The 8392-nt window shown below is 45.1% G+C and overlaps 1 non-coding gene and 1 pseudogene across 1 annotated transcript; both read right to left on the minus strand.

Moving 5' to 3' along the window:
• Positions 1 to 1538: 1538 nt before the first annotated feature.
• Positions 1539 to 1721, minus strand: LOC136968094 (U2 spliceosomal RNA). The gene has a single exon (XR_010879597.1). It is a non-coding gene; the product is annotated as a U2 spliceosomal RNA (small nuclear RNA).
• Positions 1722 to 8235: 6514 nt separating this feature from the next.
• On the minus strand, positions 8236 to 8392 carry LOC136968097 (U2 spliceosomal RNA; annotated as a pseudogene; the record flags this gene model as incomplete).

Genomic DNA, 8392 nt, shown 5'->3' on the forward strand with positions numbered 1-8392 from the left:
CCACATAGCCATTTAACCCCTCTATAATCAACTCGAATTTTACGGCTCTTATTGTTATATAATTAGGTATCTCCTTGTTCATTATTATTCCAACTATTCTATTTCCTGTAAATATTCCCAACTCTTTTATATAATATTCTTTGCTACTGTTCTTACTAACTCCATACTCATTTAATTTATCTTCTATTTCAGACATTTTATTTCGTATGGAACTCTCTAACGTACTCTTTTCATTTCTCCTTTAACACAACTAACATCTAATTTTCACCATCTATATCCATTGAATATCAAAAAGCTTTCCATTTTTATCCTTCTTCACTAACAAAAGTTATAACACAATAGTTACTAGACAACTCTTCAACCTGGACTATTGCTTCATTATATTTAATCTCTCTAAAATTGTTCTAACTACCGTTTTCCAGTTTATTTCTTTTCTACAATAAAATTTCAAAGACATCTCACCAATTTCGAGTTTCATCCATTTTTCTTATTTTTCACTTTTCTTTTCTTTCCAGAAACTAAGTCCAAATCCAGACTGGGATCACCAAAAATCGAAGTCCAAAACCTCCAATCCAGGCTCGATGGTCGAAAGATCGAAGATAACAACACCTTACGAGGCGCAACCAATGCAGCACGAGGGACGACTAAGCCACCAAGACAGGACTGGAACAGGACTGGAACAGGACTGGAACAACAGGTCACAGAGGTAAGTCCAACACACCAGGAACACCAGGAACAGCACAACTTCAGCTACGAGGAACACAGGAACATCCACAACGACTGGAACTCCTCCCAACTCGACTTATGGGCTTACAAGAACCTATACCTATAATACCGACTTATAAAGTCTTGGTCTTTGCCATAAAGGGCCGAGAACCGATAAAAACAGATCAAAAGTGCCGACGCGCCAAGTGTGGAGACGTCTTTTTCATTTCCTATGTCCTCAATTGTGACGTCATTTCGTACGGAGCAGTTTTTGCGCAGAAAATCACGTCAGGAGGATAATAGTGAGATGATAAAAGCTTCAGGAAGTAACTGGATAGCGCATTTAAAAGTGTAGATAGGTGCCAAATAATCCTTTCGACCATCAGTAGCCAGAGGGAGGAAAACGCCCCCGGCATTCGTCCCGGTGCGTAATCGTGATACTGACGCAAGTTCGAGTATATAATTGTTTCCCCCTTCCGAAAAAGTTCCAAGCGTGTGTATGTATTGTACGAAAACAGCCGATTCCATCTTCGATTTTTTGCATATGGAAATTTTCGAAAAAATTGGTTTTTTCGAATTTTTGGGAAATAATTTTTCTGCTTCCTCGTTGTTTAATGTTTACTTCTTATTCGCTGCACAGTGACTACTTGTCGCCATGTAGTATTATTTGTTCGATTCTGCCACATCAAATAAAATACAGGGAGTGTAAAAATATTTTTCATAAAAATATTTCAACTCTGTTCTTATCAGCTTGACAAAAATTAAGTTGAGAAATAATTCTTTCTCTTCTTAATTTGTGTCTGTTTCTAATTTTTCTTATTTATTTACCCCAAAAGGGGTGGGCTTTCCCGAGATGTAGTGCAATACTCGGGCAACCCGTGGCCGGGAGGGAGCAAGCCCCCGTTCCCAGCCTATTTTCAAAAATCAGATGATATTTGAAGGCCCCCGATGGGGGCCCTATCAGATATCAAGCTGATAAGAACAGATACTGAGTCTCATATATGTTATACGGGGGGAAATGATCCCCTGCGAGATGACGAAAGTCCGCCAACCGCGTCCGCAATAACTGACTAATCCTCGAATCAGTACCTCCTCGCCGCACAGGGTCCCCACCTTTGTGAAAAAGGCCGTTCCCTGTATTGCGAGGATAGAAGAACTAACGGAAATAAACAGTTGTTTTTGCCTCGTCACGCATACCATAAGGTAAGGGAGTCAACGGCCACAAGACATAAAAAAACAGTATCCTATCCCACTGGACAGGTGCCAGGGGAATCGTTGGATAAGATGGACAGGGAGGAAGAAACTCCCTAAATAGCTAACACTACATCCCTATGGGAAAAGGCATAGAGATGTAGTAAGACTGAAGAGAAACTAAAGGGAAGTGGCAGCCCACCTGGCTAAAAGAGAAATCCACTTCCCTACGACCAGAAATTAAAAACTAATGGAAGTCTACACTAACTTATTACTATTGTGCACTTAAGAGATAGATGTAATATCGTTGAGAGTTGGTTTACCGTCGCTCCAGACCCATAAGATCTGGTTCGGGGTATCCCAGAAAGATAAAAATGTAGCCCTTGGAAGAGACTGAAAGTCCGAGAGGAGCTTGATAGCTAGAGCCTCACGGATTTTAGTACGAAAGAGGCGGTGGGTGGTGATCTTGTGGTTGAACACCTTCCTACACCTGGCCAGCCACAACTCGTGCTTAGCCATATGGATAAGAAGACTAATCACGTAGGGAGAGGTGGTGCCTCTGTTAAACAGTATGTGAAGAACTACGTTCTCACGTGACAGAAAGGGCAGTCCGAGGAGGTGGGTTATCCAACCCCAAATTTTCCTCGCTACCCTACAGAAATAGAAAAGATGTGCTGCCGTTTCTGGCGAAGAGTCGCACATTGGACAGTTTTCACTCTGAACGTAAACTCCGATAGACCGGAGTTTAACCCTTGTGGAGAGTGCGTTATGCAGAGCTCTCCACTGAAGTTCGACACAGTGTTCGGGTATAAACCCATCAAAACATCTGCGCCAAACAGTGGCCCAATCGATTTGGGCCTGAGTGACCAACGGTGAAAGAAATAGAGGAGTGTCGGGCCTAAGGTGGCGATATATATCGCAAGCTTTGGTCTTAACATTAGGAAGATTATTAGATTGTGACAGTTTTAAAAGGTGCGTGCACCATACTTTCACAAAGGGTGGTGGAACCAGCACTTTGGGCATAAGGTTTACCTTGTAATCAGGTAAAAGCAACTTAAGGCGATACCCGAGAAAGAAGCAGTAAAGCTTACTGACCGGGTGATCGCGGGCACTAAGGGCAAGGACCAACTGCCTAATTTGGGCAGCAGCAGAGAAGAGGGTGGGCTCAAACATGGCCCATCCACCGTTTGCTCTGGTATTATACATAATATTCCTACTAACCCATTCGGGCTTGTTGCCCCAGACAAAACAAAAAAGGAGACGATTAATATGCCTGAAGCCTGCGTCCAGGCCAAAAACAGAGGCATAATAAACACAAATGCCAAACATGATGTTTTTGTAGACAGCTATCCTACTAGGAAAGTAGAGATAGCTTCCCGACCAAATGGAAGTTTTGTCCCTTACTTTAACTTCGATCTCCTTCATATTTTGTTTGGCCGAGTCGGCACCAAAATATAAACCTAAGATCTTAACACTACGGCTCACAGGGATGTAAGAAAAACAAGCAGGAAGGGAGACAGAACCAACAAGTGGAAGAAAAGAAGACTTGTCCTTGTTGATGACAGCTCCAGAGGCCTGACAGTATCTGTCAAAATGGCCAAAGATTCTGGAGATTGCCCAGTTGTCTTTCACAAAAAAGGTGACGTCATCCGCATGGGCCACGAACTTATAGTAGTCCGCTTTATAGTACCCAGGCATAGGATAGCCTGAGATACTGAAGTCCCTTTGTACCTCACCCAAGAGGGTGTTGATACTAAGGGAGAAAAGAAACATAGAGAGAGGACACCCCTGTCTGACGCCCTTTCCGAGCAGAAAGGGGTCAGAGAGATGGCCGTTAACACTAATGCGGCAATGAGCCTTGGTATACATAATTTTGATTGCCAAAAGTACCTCGTCAGGTAAGCCATACTTTTTTAAAACATGCCAAAGAAAACCGTGATCAACACGGTCAAAAGCTTTCGATTGGTCAATCGAAAGCAAAGCTAACGGCCATTTCCTATTTGAGCAATACTCACTAAGTAGCCTAATAAAACTTAGATTATCTAATATACATCTATTGGGAATACCTCCTGTTTGGGTATTAACAATACACGGGGCAAGGGAGGAACCAATTTTGTTGTAAATGATCCGCGCGTAGATCTTATAGTCTACGTTAGTAAGCGTTAAAGGCCGAAAATGGTGGACGGTTGTGCAGTTATTAGACTTGGGAAGAACAGAGAGCTGTCCCAAGTTGAATTTTGAAATACTAGGGTTGTCGGGAGACAGAGACTTGTAAACCATGGGCAGAAGGGAGGACAATTTATCAGAAAAGACTCTATAAAACTCAGTTGGTAAGCAATCAGGACCAGGAGACTTGCCAGCCTGCATAGCAGAAATGGCCAATCTAACCGAATCCTGGGAAAACAAATCTGGAAAGGGGTGAAGACAAGCAGTAGGAACTGCCTTGGTCATGTCTTCCCATTGGGATGAGTCGACACGATCAGAGGCGAAGAACTGTGAAAAGTGCCGAAAGAACTCCTGGGTAATCTCTCGGTCGTCGGTAGTTAAGGTGCCATCGTGCTTTAAAAGGGAGGGAACGTTAGTTTTAGACTTATCATTGCTATAACGGCCAAAAAAAATCGAGTCGAAACGCCTCGGGGTGTTAAGACGGGAGATCTTATACCTTTCATGGGCGTGTTCGAAACGACTAGTCAAAAGGGCAGAGATGCTGGCCGAAGCCTGCTTGACTAAACCTTCGATGTACCCAGAGTCGTCCTTGCTGCAGCGACAGTCAGTCAAGAAGCGTTGAAGAATCCGCAAGCGGCAATGCCTCTTGCGGCGAAGGCGCCTATCGGTTGAGCGGGCAAGGCGGAGGATCTCCCCCTTGGTCCGACACCAATCCTCTAGGCTGACAGTGGATAGAGAGAGCATGCTGGTTAGTAGCGTGTCCGCTTCGGACAGAAATTCCTCATCCCTAAGAATATCAGGGGTGAGAAGGAAACGGTTACGTTTCGAAGAACAGGATAGATTGAAAGTAGCCATCACCAGGGAGTGGTCCGAAAACCGAGCCCCCTGGAAATAGAGAGGTAGGACAGAAAAGTCGGAAGCAGAAGAAGGGATGTTAGAATACATCCTATCCAACCTCGACTTGATAGAGCCATTGCCATTACACCAAGTAAAGATGGAGTGGCCGGGCAAAACAGTAAGCTGCACATCCTTGAGGGAATAATTACTAAGGAGGTCTTCGAGTTTATTCCTAGAACTATCAGGGTACCAGCTTCCTCCTTCCTTGTCGTCTGGACGGAGGATCACATTCCAATCACCAATGACAAATATGTCTCTATTGGTAGCTAAGTAGCTGCCAAGAATTTGGAAAAATTCCGAACGTAAGCTAGACCTCGTGGGGCCATAAATACAAACAACCCTAGCAGTTTTTTTGTTTTTAACAATATCCAAACAAACTAAACGTCCGTCACTGTCTGTGACGAACTGTTGGACTGTGATACTGGAGGAGACGAGGAGTGCAACTCCCCCGCTCCTACCCCTGGAGAAGCTATAATAGCTATTATAGCCCCTTATTTTAGGCCTAAAGGCCCTAACCCTTCGCATGTTCTCAAAATACGTCTCCTGCAAGGCTAGAATATCTAGCTGAAGGGAGGGTAAAAGGGATGCAAGAAATAATTGCCGGGGAATGGACCGAAGTCCATTACAATTAAGGGTTGCTAGACGTATTTTAAGTGACATGGTTCAGTTAGGGTGGTTAGTATTCCTCCGTACTTGGGTCGGAGGACTTGCCAGCCTTGGCCTTCTTCTTCCTACGTCTAGTTCGGCAGGCCCGCTTACTGGGTCTGCCTTCCCTCCCAGAGTCGGATCCCCCAGCAGCTGACTCGTCGCTGCTGGTTTCACCTTCTCTCCCCTTATCATTAGTTTTACGACTAGTTTTACTTCTAGTCCTAACTCTGTTACCAGATTGCTCCCGCTGTTCTAGCTTAGAGTTATCCTGCTCTTCTACCTTATTTGCTAGCTTATTATCTAAGCCAGTCTCCACGCATGGAGCTGGAACAGTTTCTTCGACAACCTTTTCAACAACTGGGGCCTCCGGCTGCTGGACGGGAGAAGAGACGGAGACAGAGGCATCTACAGACACCTCCATCTCAAGGTTGTCAGAAGCTGCAGCTTCTTCAACCGAACCCTTTGAAGGACAAGCAAGAATGCTATGGTCACCGGAGCAGACACGACAAGGTCTGGGACATGACCTAGCAGGATGGTACCTACTGTGACAATTGTCACAGAGGTTGGCCTTACATTCTTTCTGCTCATGACCGGGTTCGAGGCAGCGTCTACAAATGCGCTCAACGCCACGATACCCCATGGTCAGGGGCACTCCCTCATAGTAAACTATGTTGGGGACTGGTTTCTTGACTTCAAGACAGATTTTCACCGTGCCGGTATCGATATGAGGGCGGCCCGGGACTTTGATCATTGATACGGACTTTACATTGCCAAACTGGCCCATCAACAGGCGAACGGCTTTTAAGTCCATTTCCGGCGGCAGGAAACGGATGAAGACAGTGGTTATGTCTTCATCCAAGGGAACAGGGAAGACCCTGACGTCTTTCACTGTGAAACCCACAGAGACAAGAAGGCGGCGACTTTCAGTCGACCTAAACCCTATGAAGTAACGGTCTTTGCCCATGGGCGCAAACCGAGAAACCTCCCCTGGCGCAAGGGTACGCTCAATACCATCCAGAATCTCATCAATGGATGAGCCTTCAGGGACGGAGACATGGGCACTAAGTACCCTGCGCATCCTGCCGTTAAGGACGGCAGGTTTAGCACACTTGTGCTGAGCACTAACACCAGCATTGAGCTGCTCAGTGTTGAAAAACTTATTGCTGTGAGCAGAAACCTGAGCTGCCGGAGCCCAACGAGCTGCAACACTAGCAAAACTAGACTTCTGGGGCGCTGAGGGCCCAGAAGCGGACGAGGAAACAGAGCTGTTGGGAGCAATCCCGCTAGCTACTTGACTAAAACTGGCCTTAGGGGCCGAACTTCCTGCCTGGCTGACAGGCGCAGCCTGTCTGACTTGACCAAGTTGAGGAGTAGAAGCCTTTGAAGACTTCATACCCACCAACTTAACTCCTTTAAAAGTGGGCTGCACTGAGGCACCAACGTGCCTAGGAGCACCACTAGGAGCAGGCTGATTTGTCTTAACAGCTACCTTACTTACGCTAGCTACTGAAACCTTACTAACTTGGGAGGAAGCTACACTAGCCTCGACTACCCTATATGGACCCTCGGTTGGTCCTGCGACCTCCATTGGGTCGCAGTCCGCCCAAGCGGCAGAGGATATACCCTCCATGGGTATAGAAAAATAGGAGATCCCTACTGTAAAGATGGGGTCAACCGTGGGGATATTGACCCGGATTTCCCCGCGAATACGCTAGAATGCGCAGGCAGGTTCCTCCAGTGCAAAAAGAGTGAAAAACTTTTCTAACTTTAGTTAAAGTTCAGTCACAGAAGAGGCCTGAACTTCCTCTTTATGTAAGGAAACCTTACAAAAAGGCGCTTCCTAGGTTACAACACAACCTAAGAAGCTTAGACGAGAAGCGAAGACTTGGGTGCTCGAAAACACCCAAAAACACCAAAACAGATACACACAAACAAGGCTTGATCTTAGCCAATAAGGCCGAGAAGCGATAAAAAACAGATCAAAAGTGCCGACGCGCCAAGTGTGGAGACGTCTTTTTCATTTCCTATGTCCTCAATTGTGACGTCATTTCGTACGGAGCAGTTTTTGCGCAGAAAATCACGTCAGGAGGATAATAGTGACATGATAAAAGCTTCAGGAAGTAACTGGATAGCGCATTTAAAAGTGTAGATAGGTGCCAAATAATCCTTTCGACCATCAGTAGCCAGAGGGAGGAAAACGCCCCCGGCATTCGTCCCGGTGCGTAATCGTGATACTGACGCAAGTTCGAGTATATAATTGTTTCCCCCTTCCGAAAAAGTTCCAAGCGTGTGTATGTATTGTACGAAAACAGCCGATTCCATCTTCGATTTTTTGCATATGGAAATTTTCGGAAAAAATTGGTTTTTTCGATTTTTTGGGAAATAATTTTTCTGCTTCCTCGTTGTTTAATGTTTACTTCTTATTCGCTGCACAGTGACTACTTGTCGCCATGTAGTATTATTTGTTCGATTCTGCCACATCAAATAAAATACAGGGAGTGTAAAAATATTTTTCATAAAAATATTTCAACTCTGTTCTTATCAGCTTGACAAAAATTAAGTTGAGAAATAATTGTTTCTCTTCTTAATTTGTGTCTGTTTCTAATTTTTCTTATTTATTTACCCCAAAAGGGGTGGGCTTTCCCGAGATGTAGTGCAATACTCGGGCAACCCGTGGCCGGGAGGGAGCAAGCCCCCGTTCCCAGCCTATTTTCAAAAATCAGATGATATTTGAAGGCCCCCGATGGGGGCCCTATCAGATATCAAGCTGATAAGAACAGATACT

Source organism: Centruroides vittatus, unplaced genomic scaffold, assembly GCF_030686945.1.
Source record: "Centruroides vittatus isolate TY-2023 unplaced genomic scaffold, ASM3068694v2 contig_139, whole genome shotgun sequence".
Taxonomy (NCBI): domain Eukaryota; kingdom Metazoa; phylum Arthropoda; class Arachnida; order Scorpiones; family Buthidae; genus Centruroides; species Centruroides vittatus.